Genomic DNA, 17,739 nt, shown 5'->3' with positions numbered 1-17,739 from the left:
TAATGCCAGGTGTAAACGGTGTTCAAAACGTTTTGAGCTCGTCCACTTTCAACCACATTCAGAGGTAGTCGAAACCACTTTCGATCGGATTGCTTTTGTAGTGTAAACGCACATGTGGTTAAAAGTGTTCGAACAGCAACCGCCTTCTCTCCGCCCATTTATCTAATCTGAGGTATTAAACACAAGTTTTACGTCTTTTCTGACTTCTGGAGTGAACACACGGTGAACAGCGCTTTTTTAAGCCTTTCATTGATAAATCTAAAGCGGCTGATCTCCGTAGTTTCATTTGGCAAGCGTGTGAAAGTTGCGCAATCCTATTTCATCAATTGCGCTGAAAATTCAGAGAAACTCTAACATATACACGTACAAAACTCTGTGTAGCATGTTTACTTGCTTAACAAGCAGCTTACTCTGACATAATATTAGTTCGCGTCCATATAAACTCATCATTACTCCCGCTCGCGTTTGAATGACAGCAGAGAGACTCGCCCACCGTCTTACATCTCAACTCTTTCAATTCACCAAATTGGTTTGATAGTGTTGTTAAGACTTCAGTCAGTTTTACTTGTATGGTAAATACTCACTTTTGAAGTTTCTCTGTATGCCTGGAAAAGTTGTGCAGAAATCACTGAGAAATATTTTGTAACCAGACTCCACCTTAATTTGTGCTATTTTTCATAGCCAATGTTTAACTTGCCTGACTCGAGCTGGTGATAAATCTTTTATCAGCCACCATAGAACAGTAAACACTATTAAATGGCTACAATTCAAAAGTTTAATTAAGACTAGCTATGAATTAATTAACCCAGGTAGGTCATGAGCTGAAATAATTCCTCCCTTGAGAGACCCTCGAAAGAGAGAAGAGCGGCGGAGGGATGGATTTCCACGGCAACCGTGACCCAATGATGCGGGCGATCAAATCCAAACAGTTCGGTGTAAGTCGCCGATGTGAATTTCACTTCAAAGAGATTGTGATTGATAGTGGGTAAACAGGTGTGTGAAGGGCTACAATGGTTGTTTAGTTGCTCGCTGGATGCCTGGTCCCCATGGGAACCGGCAGCGGAGGCTCACAGCTGGCATGCTAACATTTTAAACAGCAGCTGGAAGTGGCTCAAGAGAGGCCAGGCATATTAAACAAGAAGCTGGTCTTTAATTATGAGTGGCTTCTCTGGCTGCCCATCCAAGTGTAAAGAGCAATCAAAGACTCCAGAGTAAAGACAAAGTCTGGCGATATACTGTCTTTATACTGTGGGGGCATTAGTTAGGGATATGTTTTGCTTTTGCTGCTGTGGCATACTAATAATGTGCCATAAAAAGGATGGCTGAGGGCGAAGCAGCCTCGCTGGGGCCATGCGGGTCATGGCACCAACCTAAAAATCAACAAATGTAGTCCACTATCTTGGACATAAAGCAGATCTTAATAAGCCTTGTGGCTATCTGGCTTCTGGTCCACATTGGTCTCGTTCTCTGGGACCCACTGTTTGACCATGTACCCAAAAGGGATCTAGGCTCCATTTCAAGTTTCCATCTGATCTACGGCCTCTCAGTCTCCAATGTGGGTCTGACGTTGTAGTACTGAAAATGGCACTTCAACAACTTTAAATATGTCAGATTTGCATAAGTTTATGCCATTGGTTGTCTGTTTTAGACCCTGAGCCCCACACGCGGTCTGTGCAGGACCTGACAGGAGGGCACCATTTTCCTATCAGCCTGTCAACTCCAGCACTCTCTTATTCTCAAGTCACTGAGCAAAATGGCTGATATGGATCAGTGAACAAGTGAGAGGTTTCTCAGTAAATTCCATATTTCCACCTGGGCTTCCATCTAGACACAACTGTAGATCATTTATTGATTACTTACTTTAAAAGATGAAAGCGAGTGATGTGCTAGCAAGTTTTATTTACAGTTATAGGCAAACTTTCTCAGTCGCCATTCTTATTAAAATGCTTCTTCCATTTCTTGCTAGGTTAAAGGTCTAGTCGACTTGACAAACTGTGACTTGCCACTGATTGTTGTTTTGGGGGTAGTCATGTGGCCACATGTCTGTCACTTCTCAATTCCTAATGGGTGAGTGTGCAGAAACAGTTGGTAGTTTGAGCAAAAACAGTTGGCAGATGTGACATCCTTTACCAAAATTCAACTCTTTACACCAGTCTCACATACTGTAATTGGTCAAGTGAATGCTGAGCCATATCTAGAGCCATTTTAGATGAGCGCATCTGCCCGGCACCTTTTCTTAGATGCCTGTTCCCCTTTAAACAAATCAAAGCCTCCATTTGAATGGCACCTTCAGAAAACAGAACTGTTATAGATGAATGGAGCAGTGAGGGAATTGGCCTGCCAACCAGTCTCAAGCATTCATCAATCTTATCCACAGAGGAAATCAAACAGATGAGACATGATATTAGGCATCAGAAACCCCAGCTCTCAAAGCAGCACATTCCTGCTTTTCAAACAGAAGGCCCATTGTAAATGGATTCATTAACCGCACATAACACCACCTGACACAATGTTAACTAATATGACAATGATGTAGAGCAGGAAGTCTCCCTAAATGTTTTGTACTTACGGTGCTTTATTTCCTACTCCAGATGTGGCATATGCGGATGAAATATGATTGGGCAAACATGAAATTAGACATCATACATGCTGCCAATTTTCGTTGTATCCTTTTACCAGACTGATCTCACGGAAAGTCATGTTGTAGTAACAAAAAATTTGATTAATTTATTCGTGTCCATGGCACGAAATTCAGCTTTTTATCGTGCCTTGACCATGAAAATCTTTTTCATGTCACTCCCAAGAATTTCTATAAATAGTTTTTCATGTCCATGGCACGACTTTCTTTTTCGTGTCATTTTATGTATTGTTTTCGGATTGTTTTTTCCTATTATTTTTTTAACGAAAAACAAAGTCGTGCCATGGACACAAAAAACTATTTATAGAATTCCGTGCCATCTACACAAATTAATCAAATTTTTTGTGACTATAACAGGACTTGCCGTGAGATCATGTTGCCTTTTGACAATATGTAGTTGGTATCTAGGCTTTTAGTAATCAATACCAAAAAATACCAATTATCCTGTCACTCAGATATATAGCAAAGCAAAATTAGTGTGTAAGTCTTGATTTTCCTCAGATATCTAAAACCATGTGTCCAGTGTCAAACATTAACTTTTCCTCAACATTGAAAAGTTATCTCGTCAATTAGGAGAAAAAAATTGCATTAAAAAATTGTTCCTGATTAATTTTTATGTTAAAGCTGCCTTTGGCAACTCTGGAGGATTGAGCGGTTTCCAAATGTTTACAATTTCATGTCCCTCCCCCACAACCAACGGGCAACCTCCCTTCTCGAGCTCGTTAGTGCGTGTGCACCAGTATTATTGTGAACGCATACTTAGCAAGAATACTTAGATTACTTACATAACACTCCGAAATACAATCAATGGTTGATAAAGCACAACAATTACCTGTCGAGAAGAAATGTGACAAGCTCTGCATCCAGCTTGAACCCTTTAAAATCTCGTAGATTCCTCCACCTTTCAAATGTTGGTCCGATATTGATCCTAGTTTATTACGGTCACGGTCGCTTTCTATCTTTGTTTCCTTCTTTTCATTGGTTGTTTTCCTAGCTCTAGTTGTTAACCGAGGAATCGGAAGTTTGTTAGTGAATGTTCTCTCCGCCATCACGCGGCGTTAAAACCAAAACACCTCTGAAATTCAGGCGGATGCACGTGATATTGTAATGCGGGGAAGGGGGATCTGTGGCGCGTGCAGGTACTGTGATTGACAGGCAGATTTTACACAGCCCTGCGCTGATTGGACCGAGTGAACCGGGAGCGGTGGATTTTTGCAAAACACATAACAGGCTCTAGGTGGAGCTAGAAGCGCAGGGGTTTTTCTTAAACACAGGGGCGGAGCCAGGGAGGGCCAGGGGGGCACGGGCCACCCCCACAATTTGATTGGCCACCCCAAGTGCCCCCCTCCCACACCATCAGTCTCGTCAGTATTAATTATGTACTAGTGGTTTTGCTTTTCTTAAAATAAAACTTCATATTTTACAGGGCTTTGATTTATTTATATTACATTTTTTTATTAGCTTAAAATATTAAAATATAAATTTTTGTGGAGGCTCCGCCTATGAAAAATTGTCTAGACCCGAGGAACCACTCTACCGTGACATGTTGTTATGGGAGTCAATTAGTAGGCGCACACTTATAGTAACGAACGGTGGTGGCACCAAGAAAAAGCAAGAAAAAACACAGAGGACGGAGAAAGGAGTTTTATGCAGATAGTGAAAAAATACAACAAAGTCATAGGTGAGTGAGCTGAGTTTTGATATGTTTCCTTAAGGCGGGCGTACACGGTGCGATTTTTGCTGTCGTAGGGGCTCGCATGCGATTTTTTTTTCCTCGGGAGAAAATCGTTCATGCTCGTATGGTCGCGGCTCGCACCGTGTGAGAGGAATTACGAGCCGAGCCGAGCAGGTTACGAGCACCTTACGACCTCCCGATAATTTTTAAACATGTCAAAAAAGTTCGGGAGCTGTCGGTATAAATTCGTAGTGTTGGTGCGGGTGTACGAGACGATCTGGCAAAGCACTTGAAGTTGACCAATCAGAATGTACAAAACGCAGAAGAAGAAAGACAAATGTAGCACTGATGACTACTCTATAGCTGGCTATGTTTCGCGCACATACACACTCCGGTGACCGGACATCATGACAAATATGTACAGGTCCTTTCAGTGACGACCTCTTGATCAGCTTATTTGCCTGAAAAAAACCTGTCATATGTGTTTTTGTGATGTCGGGTCACAGCTTTGGATGTGTGTGGAAACAGGAGAGAGTGTAGTTGTTTTAGGCTATACCGCTGTTCTGATAAGTGCTACCACAATGCATTAAACGAGGCTTTTTGATATTAAAACTTTTTTGTTTTACTTGTTGATTTTGCTTTACTTGTTAATATGTTTTATCATTATTTACAATGTAAACATAAAATAAGCCAACTAAATTATGTAATAAATACATTTAAAAATTTTAAGACTCCGTGCAGAGACCACTGGTTTAAATAGTATAGGATGTACAAAGAATGTCGCAATTTTTGTGTAATCCAAGCTGTGCCAAAGTTGCTGTAGTTTCATAAATGATTGGATATTAAAAGGGCTGTCGCGACAGAAAAAAGCAACGGAATGTCCATGTTTAATAGGCTAAGATATGCATTTATTGAGAGAGAGTACATAAACATGATGATCATATGCGGAGACGATGTTTCCCATCTTATTATGGAGCTTCTGCTTTAACAACTGAGCTTGTTCGGTATTTTTACCCACATATATATTCTTTTACATATTTTCGACCAAAGGAACAAAAGATATAGCCCAGTGTAAGTTATATGGTAGCCTTAGCTTGTTTTGAAATGATGAGAACATTTAAATGACTAAAAATGTAGGCTATCTCTGAAACTTTATTTAAATAATGATTAATTTGTTTTCATACTATATTTGTATTGCTATGTATTAATTTACATATAGGCCTACTGTGAAAATGCACTATATTAATATGCAATGCCTTCTGTATGGCATTTATTTTGTGCAGTTACAGCATAAATGCTGCGGTCTCACTTTTACTTCAAGACACCGCATTGACCGAACATTTGCACATAACAAGCCTAGACAATGTGCTTTATATTCAATTAAATTATTTTCGTTTTACAAATTAATATTTGGCTATAGATGTGTTGTCTTAATAATTTAATTATAAAGGGAAAGACGTGTAACGTTAGCTTGCGTTTTACCTCATTGCTCCTCATTCTGCATTTACAAATAAATAAATAGGCCCACTGAATGTGTTTTTTGAACGGTCATATTTATAAAAAAGCAACAATATATGTAACATTAATAATAGCATATTTACTTGGCACTACAAACATGATGTATTAAGACGGTAAAACCGCATATGTGCTAGCACGAACAATCACTGCCAGAGAAATTCCTTCACCGCCACAGAACTAGACCTATATTGCAATTTCGGAATGCATAAATAGAAATACAAAAGAACAGAAATTCCAGGCTGTTTTATATACTAAGCCAATATCTTAACCCTATACTTTTTGTTTTATTTTTTTGTACATTCTGCCACAACGAAAGGAACCCCCTTTCATCCTCATAGGTGTGAAAATGCTTACGTCAGAATTCGTCAAGTCGTACAGTAAAATCTTGTCGTGTGTGACTGCGTCCGAATTATTTTCGTATAAACTCACTCGTGTCGTGTGCGAGAGCTCACGACGTTCCGACCGTCAGAATTCGCACCGTGTCTGCGATTAGTAGAGCTAGCTCCTCTCTGTTACTGTCGAGAATGCTCATTACTAAAGTTGAAGACAACCTAACGGTCAGTACGTTAAAAGAATATATAAAGTCACGTTTGCCTTTGCGTTTGTAATAAATAGTGGTGTGTTAGATCGCAGTTTATCCATACGGATCAGAACCCACGTTTCGACCCGCATGCGATTCGATCGCGGATTAAACAGGGATAGTTTATAATTTACACGTGTTTTAAAAGCTTGCAAATCTTAACCTTCAAGTGCTTTTAAGCAATTTAACAATAAAAAGGCACTAAGTGAGTAGATGTATGCAAAGACAGGTTGAATGTGTCCGGTCCTGTTCCAATCAGACGTAATCCTCCCTATATCCTTCAAATATTGATGTGTAAACTTTAGGGAGAGTTGCGCTATTGTATCTCATAGTGTATGGAATAGATCAATGAAAAACAACGTAACGTTTTTATGTGGAGTGACTGTTTAAGCTGCGCCGTCTGTGTGTGCATGGGTTTATTTAAGACGACAAGTGCCCTCAATAGTCGACACACGGAGAGAGCTTTGCGTTGATTCGGCGCATGCAAAAACATTAACATGTCATACGACTATGAATAAACGTTTACAATTTCCTCAGACCCTAAACTTTCATTGCTATTAACTGTTTTCCTTTTGTTAAGTACATTTTCTGTTGCATGAAGCAGGTTTCACTTTCAGGTGCACAGGCTTTGCAAACTCTAGATAAAACACAAAGTTTAAACCAAGCATTGTCCAACATCTGATCCTGATCTAAACCAGTTTGGATTTATCTGGATTTGTCGACTCCAAACTTACTCTGAATTCTGAAAATTAAGAGTTTGTTGTTCAAATAGCTTCATGCAACAGACCACAGCCTCAGAAACATATTTAAAGAAAACAACATAAACATTATTTTTTTCTATACATTAACTCACTGGGGCACTGTGCAATATGCCATTTAATACAACCAAATGTAATATCTTTATTAAGATGATATGCGGACAACATTCAACTTTAGGAAATAAATTATTTTATGACTTGACAAAGTAACTGAGAAAAATGCATTATTATTTCTTTAGGGACAGACAGACAGTCAGATACAGGCAATAGGGCCAATGAAAAGGTCTCAAAAAATTCAGAATTTCTTCATTTTGAAAAAAAAAGAGAGATAGAAGCAGAAAGGCATGAGGAGAGGGATGAGAGGTAGACACAGCAGTAGTCCACTGACTTTTCTGCAAACTAAGGTATGTGTATTACATGCAGAGACCAGAGGGAGGTTAAAACAAAAACACATCAGGAGGTTTAAATGTACTGAATGTATCAGGATACAGTATTATTACCTTCAATGTACGGCAAGTTACACTAATTCACTGTTTATATGTATTTAAATGTGCCACCCCTCTCTAAGTCTGTGCCCCAGTCCGGCCCCCCCATGAAAAATTGTCTAGACCCGCGCCTGCTTAAACATCTATAACAAAATTCCTTCACAAAAGCTTTTTGCTAAAAAAAAATATTTTCAAAGAAAAATACCCATACTTAAGAATTTATAAGCAGAGAAAAAAATATAGGATGAAAAAATTTTTCCCGTTTTGTTTGTTTGTTTGTTTATAGTTTGTTTGACAGCAAATGGTCTGATTTGCATTTTATATATTTGTATCTTTATACATTTTTTAGGGGAATGAGTTAAAATATATATATATATACAAATTAGTGTAAATAAGAGCTTAATTCTCAAATTTATAAGTGGCTTTGGATAAAAGCGTCTTCATAAATGCCTGAAAAGAAATTTAAATGTAAATTATATCAATGTATGGCACTGCTTTTAGATACCTTAGGGAAATCTGTAAAATATTCATAGAGTATATAAGAAAAAACTGATGACGGGCCATTGAACTATTCGATAATACTGCACACCCAAGGTGGTAATGTGGCACGACTCCATGGGTGTGCATTATTTTCAAATAATTCAAATGACCAGAGTCATTTATTCCTCTTATACCACTGTTGAATGCTTTATTCTGATTGGCTGAGTTGGCATGTTCCATGGGTGTTGATTATTTTTCGGTAAACAGCACACCTTACATGTAAAATGTCTTAAAAAGAGGCATAAATGAAATTATTGACGACAGGCCGTTGAATTATTTAAAACTAATGCACACTTGCTTTGCGCCGCATAACCACCTTAGGTGTGCATTATTTTCGTATAATTCAACGGCCTATCGTCAATTATTCCATACTTATACCACGGTTACCACAAACATTGCTCTGGTGGTTTTTCAATGGAGTCAGTACTACTATATACTATAGATTAACTGGTATTGTTGAATTATTTTGATTCCAGTATCAACTTGGCATCAAATTACCAGTAATCTTGCCATACCGATGTAGAAACTACATAGATCACCTTTATTAAAGTTTACATTGGAAACAGCTTTAACTTGATCTCTCAATGACCTCAGGCTAAGCATGTCTGCCCAAGATGAAAGACTCTGCTTCAAAGATGAAAAGGATTTTGGGACTGATGGTGTGCAACAAACTGTTGCAGCTCGACACTACGGCAGTCTGCTTAGCAGGTTGTCCAGGCAATCTGTAGCTGCTAAATGGAGTATCAGCCATTTAATTTAATCTTATCAGCTTAACAGGGGTGATATCTTAAGAGTCAGGCCAACACACATTCTATAGAGGATAAAGTAGACACTGACTCTATATGGATGTGCTGTAAAACAAATGTTAAGAATTGCATACATTGCATTCGAATGAATGCAATTGAGTGAACAAATGCAAATAGGATGGGTATGTGGTCTACTGGCTCAATGACTTCCGTAATGACTGCCATGAAACGAGCATGGATCCGACTTATCTGTCATGCTTTACGGTGTTACAGATCCCCCTCTTGAGAGCATAAGGATAAATCTGATTTGGTTCACAAACCACCATCTAATAGCCCTTTCTGCTCTTTCTCTCATTCTTGAAGTCTCTTATTCCTGTCATGGTATTAAGCTACTTCCAGATAAAAGCCTGCCGAAGAGCAGATCAATACCTATATTCTTTATGTTTGCTTTGAAAATCTGACACTCTCAGACAGTTTTCATCAGTCTCTGAGGTGTTAGCCATGCAAATCTGCTGTGAAAAAGTACCTTTAATCAATAAGCAGCAGGCTTCTACTGTTCATAAGCAAGCACTGTATATCAAGGAAAAAAGAGTGACTCAAAAGCAATTCAATGTCTAATGAAACAGAACAAATGATGCAAATTTGAACTTCAGTATTGTTTTTTTTTTCAATGTGTACGCCACATTCTATTACATAAATCTATATACATTTTAGACTTAGATGTTATTTCCCCAGAGACTTAGTTAAATAGGAGTATTACAGTTAGGGTCAGTATAAATAGCCTTAGTAAATAAATGACTTTAATCAACATGCCGAGCCATCGTAGCATTATACAAACCTGCAGACCCCTGAATTTTAAAGCATTATGTAGAAGTAAATAACTGAATAATAATGTCAACGTTGTTTATGGTTTCATTTAAATGCTATTACTACGAAGTAAAATTACAAATGTATGGTAATTATACTCATAACAATACAGTTTAGACTACAGCAGCTAACATTGCGCTGCAGATTAAAGATAAATGTTTGTCATTTTTATATTCATTTTGCCATTTGACAAGTGTTAATTTTGGACCTTGTTGATTTGCATTTAAATGCACTGCTGCAAATGTATGATCTAATCAGAGTTCTCTTCATGCGTTGTTTTTAATCTTAATCATTTGGAATGTACATTCAAACATGAGATAATCAATGTATCCAAGTACCTGAGGCCGGAGCATCCATACAGCCTTCTTCCTGCAATGTAGTTTGTCTAAAAATATTAGAGCTGTCAATCAATTAAAATATTTAGTCTAGATTAATCACATGATTGTCATGAGTTAACTCACGATTACTCGCATTTTTATCTGTTCTAAATTTACCTTAATTTCAAGTTTTAATACTCTAATTAACATGGGTATGGACAAATATAGATGCTTTATGCAAATGTACTATGTTTACACCTGTTTACATTTTTGACAGAACCATCAGCCATTGTTTTGTCTATGAATTTTCCTTTTAGAAGACCCTTTCTTTCTCTATTTTTGTTTGCTGTTGCATCATTTGTGACCCAAGCTGGCAAATTGAGTCAGAATAAGCAAACATTCGCGAAAAAGTTATATATATTTTGCCTCAAAACTAGTGATGCACCGATGTATCGGCCGCCGATATTTATCGGCCGATTTTTGATGAATTTGAAACCATCGGCATATCGGCAATAGCACGAGAAAAGCCGATACCGATTGTTTATTAATTAACTGCATAAAGAAATCCATTATATGTAAAAAAATAAGTTAATGTCGTTAATAAAATAAATGCTGAATAGCAAAAACCACCTTTTAAGGTTGTCATGTTGTCTTATTATATTTGTTTTAGCTTAATTTGTGCCTCTCTTATTATGTTGGTCAGTTGAATGTTAATTAGATCCAATCCGTGTTCAGGTAAAAATAATTTGATGCAGAAATAAACAAGCTAATAGACCAACTGTATAGTATTGTATACAAGTGTTTAATATCGGTATCGCCATTGGTATCGGCCAGAAGTTGTCTGTTTAAATCGGTATCGGTATCGGCCCAAAAAAATCCTATCGGTGCATCCCTACTCAAAACAATGCCATGATTGTTGGAGTCTGACAAAACATCACCGAACTATACTTGTTTGAAGCTGAAGTTAATTTTAAGAAAAAGAATTGCCACAAAAATTCCCACATACCTTAAAATCACTGGTTAAACTAATAGATTTGGCACACAAAAAGTCAAAAACAATATCAATTAGGGGTGTGACGAGACACTTAATCCACGAGACGAGACGAGACGAGACGAGACGAGACGAGACACGAGATTTTTACAATTTTTAAAAAATCCTCAATGATAAAATTTATGAATGGGAAACTGAAATCATAATATTTTTTTATGTTTTAACTAATCTAGGACTCTTCATTATTTAGCTAATTGATAATGAAGTAATTTGATGTTTTTTGGGAATAAAAACAGACCCATTTGAGCAACCTTTAAACTTACATAATAATGACAATGCAATATTAATTCGTTCAAATAAAGTATCAAAACCAAGTTAAATTAAACAACATTAAAACACATTACATTAATATGTAATAAAAAGCATTATGTATTATAACAAATGCCTGCAGGGGGCGCCAGTGGACTCGTCTCGCGAATGTCATCTTCACTTTATTACTCGAAAATTGATGGAGAAACGCTTATTTTTAGCCAAACAACGTTTAAATCCAGTTCAATCTTTAATATTTGTCCAATTCTTTACATTAGAAATGATACAGACACTGTTATTCTTGAACAAGAACATGCAAACATTAAATCATATAAACGCACAGTAGCCTAAGGGTTTAATCTGCTGAGACACTTCACATCTGACACTAACAGACCAACACAACGCATCTCAGACTTTATTCGAGTTTCCAAATTAACATTATTGGAAACCCAAACAAAAAAAGCACTCGCCGTAAAAGACAGAATATAATGCATGCACTGTAAAAGATTCAAACGGAAAGCTGCATCCATAGATCTGCATAAATTATTGTCAAAACAGATATTTTTAAAACTGTAATTCTGTGTATGTGTGTAAACGCTATAGATCTGCCAGTCAGCCCGAGGAAGATTGTTTTTAAGTCTTGTTACTCTTTACTCTTTCACTGCCATTGACAAGTTATCTCGTCAATTAAGAGAAAGCATTTGCATAAAAAAAAGGTTCCAGATGAAATTTTATGTTAATCTGCAATACTGCAGTTTTCCACAAGATTTATAAAAAAAACTAAGCCAAACGTTTCTAATTTTAAACTCTGTGTATGTTTTGATAATAGTTCTGAATCTGATTTCTAACTTACATTATTAAATTTTAATTAAAATGAAATAAATAAAAAATTTAATCAAATTTTAATGAAAAATACCCATAAAATATAAATAGGATGATACGTTTTTTTTTTCCCGTTTGTTTGTTTGAAAGCATAGGGTCTGTTCTTTCATTTGATATATTTGTATGTTTATATATTTTTAGAAGAAAATTGTCCTCCACAAGTTAATAAAATTAGTGAATTTTTTTAATGATTTTTTTTTATAAATACAAATAGTTCAACACAATACTCTCTCTCCTCTGGATTTAGCTGTGCTTTGTGTGACTCCAATTCCCAGCTTTAAATAACATTTTCTGCACAGCTGAGCAAGACAGATATCCATCCTGACATATCGCAAAGGTGTCATCCTGAACTAATTTCAACAGCAGAATGTATAATGTTTTAATGAGATTTTGTTAGATATTACTTGAAAATTGATGTTGTGGGCTGGGGTCTAATTCACACAGCACTTTGTGCCATCTTTCTTTGTAGTATAGAGGATTATCCTGTTTCTTGGATAGGGTTCATTTGGCTAAATGGTGGCACATGTCAAAAAGTTTGTTTGAATGTCAACACACAATACCTCCAAGTGATGAAAGCCATCAGATGGCTTTAGCCTTGCGTGGTACAGGAGCTCATAGAATCTGACTCTACATTATGGTATATAAAACAAAGTAATTTAATGACTTTCATATTAAAAAGCAATTTAATGTGATGGTGCAATGAATGATTTTTTGACCACTACTACTATGTTGATACAGTAACCTGCCCATTACTTCAATACACCAGCTCTTCCTTAATCTAGATGGACTCTCGTGTCCAACAGTGCAGAAATCATAATGGAGAAAATAATACACAATAGACCTGAGGGGTTGTGGCCAAACATGCCCCTTGTTGTCCTTCTAATGGGCTCTAAAGTGGTCAGCATCCTATTTGTGCAGTTCTTGGTGCCATTAGGAGGTATCTAAGTCACAGCCCAAAAGCCTGAGCCAAAATACTTAAGTATAACCAAGACAGCAGTTATAGAGGCTAGAAGCAGTGCAACGTGGGATACAGCAGCAGAACTCTGCAGTGCATAAAGCTGTGCAAGTCTTTTGTTGTTTACGGCTGATATTCGTCCAGTAAGAAAATGGAAGACTGCCCTCTAAAAATGCTGGGATATTTTAATGGATTGGGATGGATTTGCCGCTTTATGACCCAACGCGAGTTTACTATTAGTCTAAAACGTGGAAAAAATAAAGAACAAGTAAGTGACCTATAAACCTTTGACTGGTGGACATTTTAACATCCTCATTTACACGCAAAACTGAAGTCATATTACCCAAACTCAAGTGAAGCAATGTTTGGCCTGGATAAACAGTCAGTGTCTAGAGTCTAGGAGCAAACAGAAATGCGTGGACCGCTCATTTTTCTCAGAAACCTGCTTTTGGGACTTAATATTGCACATGGACTAATACAAACATTTGTGACAGAATATCTCTTGCTCACTTGCACGTCCGGCAGCGCCTTGTGTTCTTATTTACTGCCAGCAGTCACACTGCAGGAACCCCAAAATTGACTGTCAGGACAAAAGGATAGATGAAGATCTGTTGCAAAACAATTAAACGGTTGTCTGCAACCATGTACAGTACTGAGTGATCCATGACTGTGATTTTGTCCTTGAATCAAAATAATTTATGATGCCTCAAATTGGTTTAAGGTGGCCAAAGTGGCAAAACTGCAGATTGTGGTAGTTAAAGGTGCCAAAGAGTGCATTGAAATAATATGTAAAAATGGTTCTTTGATATCTACACAGAAGGTATGTAACTTTATTAAGTGCAAAAATTATACAGAAACGTCTTTACATGTCAATTTGCAACCCTAGGATTTGTCCTTTGAATTAAATGGTCTATGTTTGCCCTATTTGGAAGGGTCATGAATAATAATGTTGAGCTCTGCTCTGCTCTAAGGCTCATGTCAGTAAGTAAGCTACATTAGTACACAGACCTTTTGGGCCCTATTTTAACGATCTGAAACGCAAGTGCGAAGCGCAATGCGCAAGTGACTTTGTGGGCGGATCTTGGGCGCTGTTGCTATTTTCCCGGCAAGAGAAATAACTCTTGCTCCAGGCGCAAATAAATAAGGGGTTGGGGTCAGAACGCTATCCAACATTCCCTTTAAACACAAGTGCGCAAGTTCCATGGCGGGTTGCTATTATTATGACGGATTTACCAGGCGCACGCCAGGAGCGGTTCACAGCCGATGAGACTGACATTCTTGTAAGAGCAGTCAAATACAGAGAAGTTGTTTTGTATGGGGATAGGAGAAACCCGCCCAAATCAGCGTAGGTTAAACAGGCGTAAGAGGAAATAGCCACAATTGTCTCATCAGCTGGCATCCCCATCGTTGCGCCAATGTCAGGAGACGGGGGAATCCCAAGCTTGCCAGCATAAATCGGGCATGCCGTGTAACGGGAGGTGGATCTGCCTCTACACAGATCTGCGTCCACTCTCACCGCTGAAAGGGTTTGGGGGCTTTGAAATCGGACCCAAGAAACGCATGCAAGGTCCAACCCCAAAGAACACTTACAAATCAAGTTCATATACATTAACATTTTAATTATTATTTACATAAAATAAACGTAATACAGCCACAAAACAAACTTATGAAAATATTTTAATCGTTATTTGCATGAGAATTTTTTAACGCAGCCACACAATAAATAAAAACTATCACCACAATGCTCACCAATATGATTCCCCTTATCTCATGTGTTAATATTTTTTATTGTAACAATTTATGATTTGCAAAAATAACTGTTGCATCTGTGTAGATTAGATAAGAAAAGTGTGTGCGCGATGTGCGCGCTATACATTATGGTCAAGCATGCGCCCTTAAAATAGCATAATGAACCACGAGCAACGCGCCACTGACTTTAGACTAGTTTTTTTTTTGGTCAGTGGCGCAATTGTTTTTTGAAACTGCAAAATAGCATCAGGGATGGTTTGCGCCGGAACACGCCTCCTTTTTTGCGCTGAACTGCCCAGGGAGCGCAAGTTCATTCCCTAGTTTGCCGACGTGCGTCTGTGGAGGGAAAAACCCGCTGTGCCCCGGTGCAAAATATGAATGATACATGCGTCACTGACAAAGTCAATTGCGCTGGGTGCAAGATGGGGCCATATATGTTTGAGCCTGGATCAGGAACAACTATTTGTTTGGAGATTGTTATGGACGTGGGTTTTTTTTCGTATGGACCTGCAAAACGTAACTGTAAAGTCAATAGTAGAACTTCAGCCTAAACGCTAGCATATAGCATTAACTAGCATATAGCAGAAGTCTCAACTTTGTTGTTAGCATTTATTAATTTAATGTGTTACTTATTGGGGGAATACATTTTGACCTGACGTCACAGTTATGTTGAGATTGGCCTGTTTTCCAGCAGTCTTTTGCATACATGAGGAAAGTAATGTGTTTGAGGCTCACGATATGTCATTACCATGTACGGAGCTCTTATTATTCATCTATGCCTAGGTAAATACAGGTTTTTATCCTATGGCACTAGAATTTGAAATACTTTCATATGCAAATGAAGACTAAAAGCCCAAGACTCTGCATAGCTGACGTTTCCTCTGCTTATAAAAGCATTATAATGAAAATTACTGGACAGCATGAGGTGTCTTATTTATTTATTTATTTGGAGTCTAGACATAAATCCAGACATGAAATAAGTTGTCTGCAAATCCTGTTAAATCAAAGCTAATGCAATAAAAGCGGACAGCAAGGCAAGCCTGACAGGCGGCAGTGCAGAATTGCATAAAATCAACTGGGAGAGCTTTTTTGCACCACAATAAGACTTGATCATTGAGACGACAGCCAAGGGCAAGCTCTTCCAGCAATGTACGTTTCCTGCAGCAGCATCAGAAACAGAATTAAAGTTGAGATTCTCAGAACATGAAACAATCCCCAATTAAGAGCCTGATCATTTATGGCACGGGTCCGAAGGCAATTTGCTTGAGCTCGTACAAAGTGTACTGTTGTTTTGCCCAAGGGCGGACAAAGAACTGCAGGTTATACAACAAAACACATCCCACCCTTTTATATTGTGACCCAGTATGCGAAAGCACAGATAAAGTCATTATTTTTATTATTTATGGTTTTTCAAATCATCCTACATAATGTAAAGACTATTTTGGAAAAATATAACCTGGATATCATTGATATTGACTGAGTAAGGCCATGTCACTGATTGAAATCAATGTGAAATCAATTATTGAGAATTTGATATTCCTAATCTCATAATTAGATTGAGACTGTATTTCACAGACAGTGTCACGTTACAACACACTTGTACACTCACATAAGGGCCGATTCAGATACAGTAATGACACTTTTAAGATATGTTGTGAGTCACAGTGTGTAATGAGCCACAGATTCACAGAGCACTTGACCTGAACATTACCGCTACCATGTGTTTGATCTACAGTGTAGCAATATGGGCGTCTCCACATTCAGGCACCCAAATCAGTCCGAAGTTAAATGTTGGTATTTTGCAGTTGACACTGCATAAGGCAACTACTGGTGCGCCACAAACTGCATTTTATGCTACATTTACTCATCATGAAATATTCTAGTTATTGGCTCAGACTGATTAAATATGATCAGCAAATCTTTCCATTTATCCATTATTCGGTCTAAATACTAGTGTGACAGAGAACAAGAAAATGTTTCTTACTAGTTTTAAACCCCAGCGGGCACTACAACCTCTCTTTTGAGATTACCGTATGTAATTGTTTCACCCGCAATTGTAATCCCGATTCGTTTTCCGATTAATTGTGCAGCCCAAACTTGAACTCCAGTAAACTTCTTTAAAACTGCTTGTTGTATGGATTTAAACTTAAAGAGGTCCATTGATGTAAAAAGACTTGTCAAATCATGCTTTATGATATTTCTTTGCTTTTGAGACCTTTCTGGGCTGCAGTCAGTCAATGACATAGCACAAATAGCAAAACTTGATGTCTTCAATTCAATAAAGCCTGACCAATCCCAGACACCATATTAATAAACCAATGTGTCTTGTCCCTATCAGGGCTAAACCATTTTTGGGCTGCCAAGAATCTATTGCATCACATACATTTGCTGCTTGATCACAGGGGAGCCAGACTCCGATAGGGAATATGTATTACAGCAATTTCGACATAGTGCCTCAAATACATCTAGCACAAAGGACTCTTCTCTTTTTTCTGGGAGCAATAAATGTTATCTTTATTTACACATTCTTAAAATTCTAGTCATGTAAATTTGCCAAGAAGTCCATCAATCAGCCACAGCAGACAGGAGAGGACAATGGCTGTCATGCGTAACAGCTTTGGGAAATTTCTTTGTTTATTTGGCCTAATGCTAGAGGCTATAATTAGTCAAGCCGCAGATGAGCTTAAGAATAGGCAGAAGCTCTGAAGAAGCGGGCGCTTTTTATGTGT

At 37.8% G+C, this 17,739-nt stretch overlaps 1 protein-coding gene across 1 annotated transcript in view; it reads right to left on the bottom strand.

Annotated features, from left to right (window-relative positions):
• The window catches only part of adgrb2 (adhesion G protein-coupled receptor B2), a 363,394-nt gene that overhangs the window by 329,996 nt on the left and 15,659 nt on the right, over positions 1-17,739 (bottom strand). The window lies entirely within an intron of this gene.

Source organism: Paramisgurnus dabryanus, chromosome 19, assembly GCF_030506205.2.
Source record: "Paramisgurnus dabryanus chromosome 19, PD_genome_1.1, whole genome shotgun sequence".
In the NCBI taxonomy this organism is placed as follows: domain Eukaryota; kingdom Metazoa; phylum Chordata; class Actinopteri; order Cypriniformes; family Cobitidae; genus Paramisgurnus; species Paramisgurnus dabryanus.
Note: the sequence above shows the minus strand (reverse complement) of the source record. Positions and strands in the feature narration are given on the sequence as shown.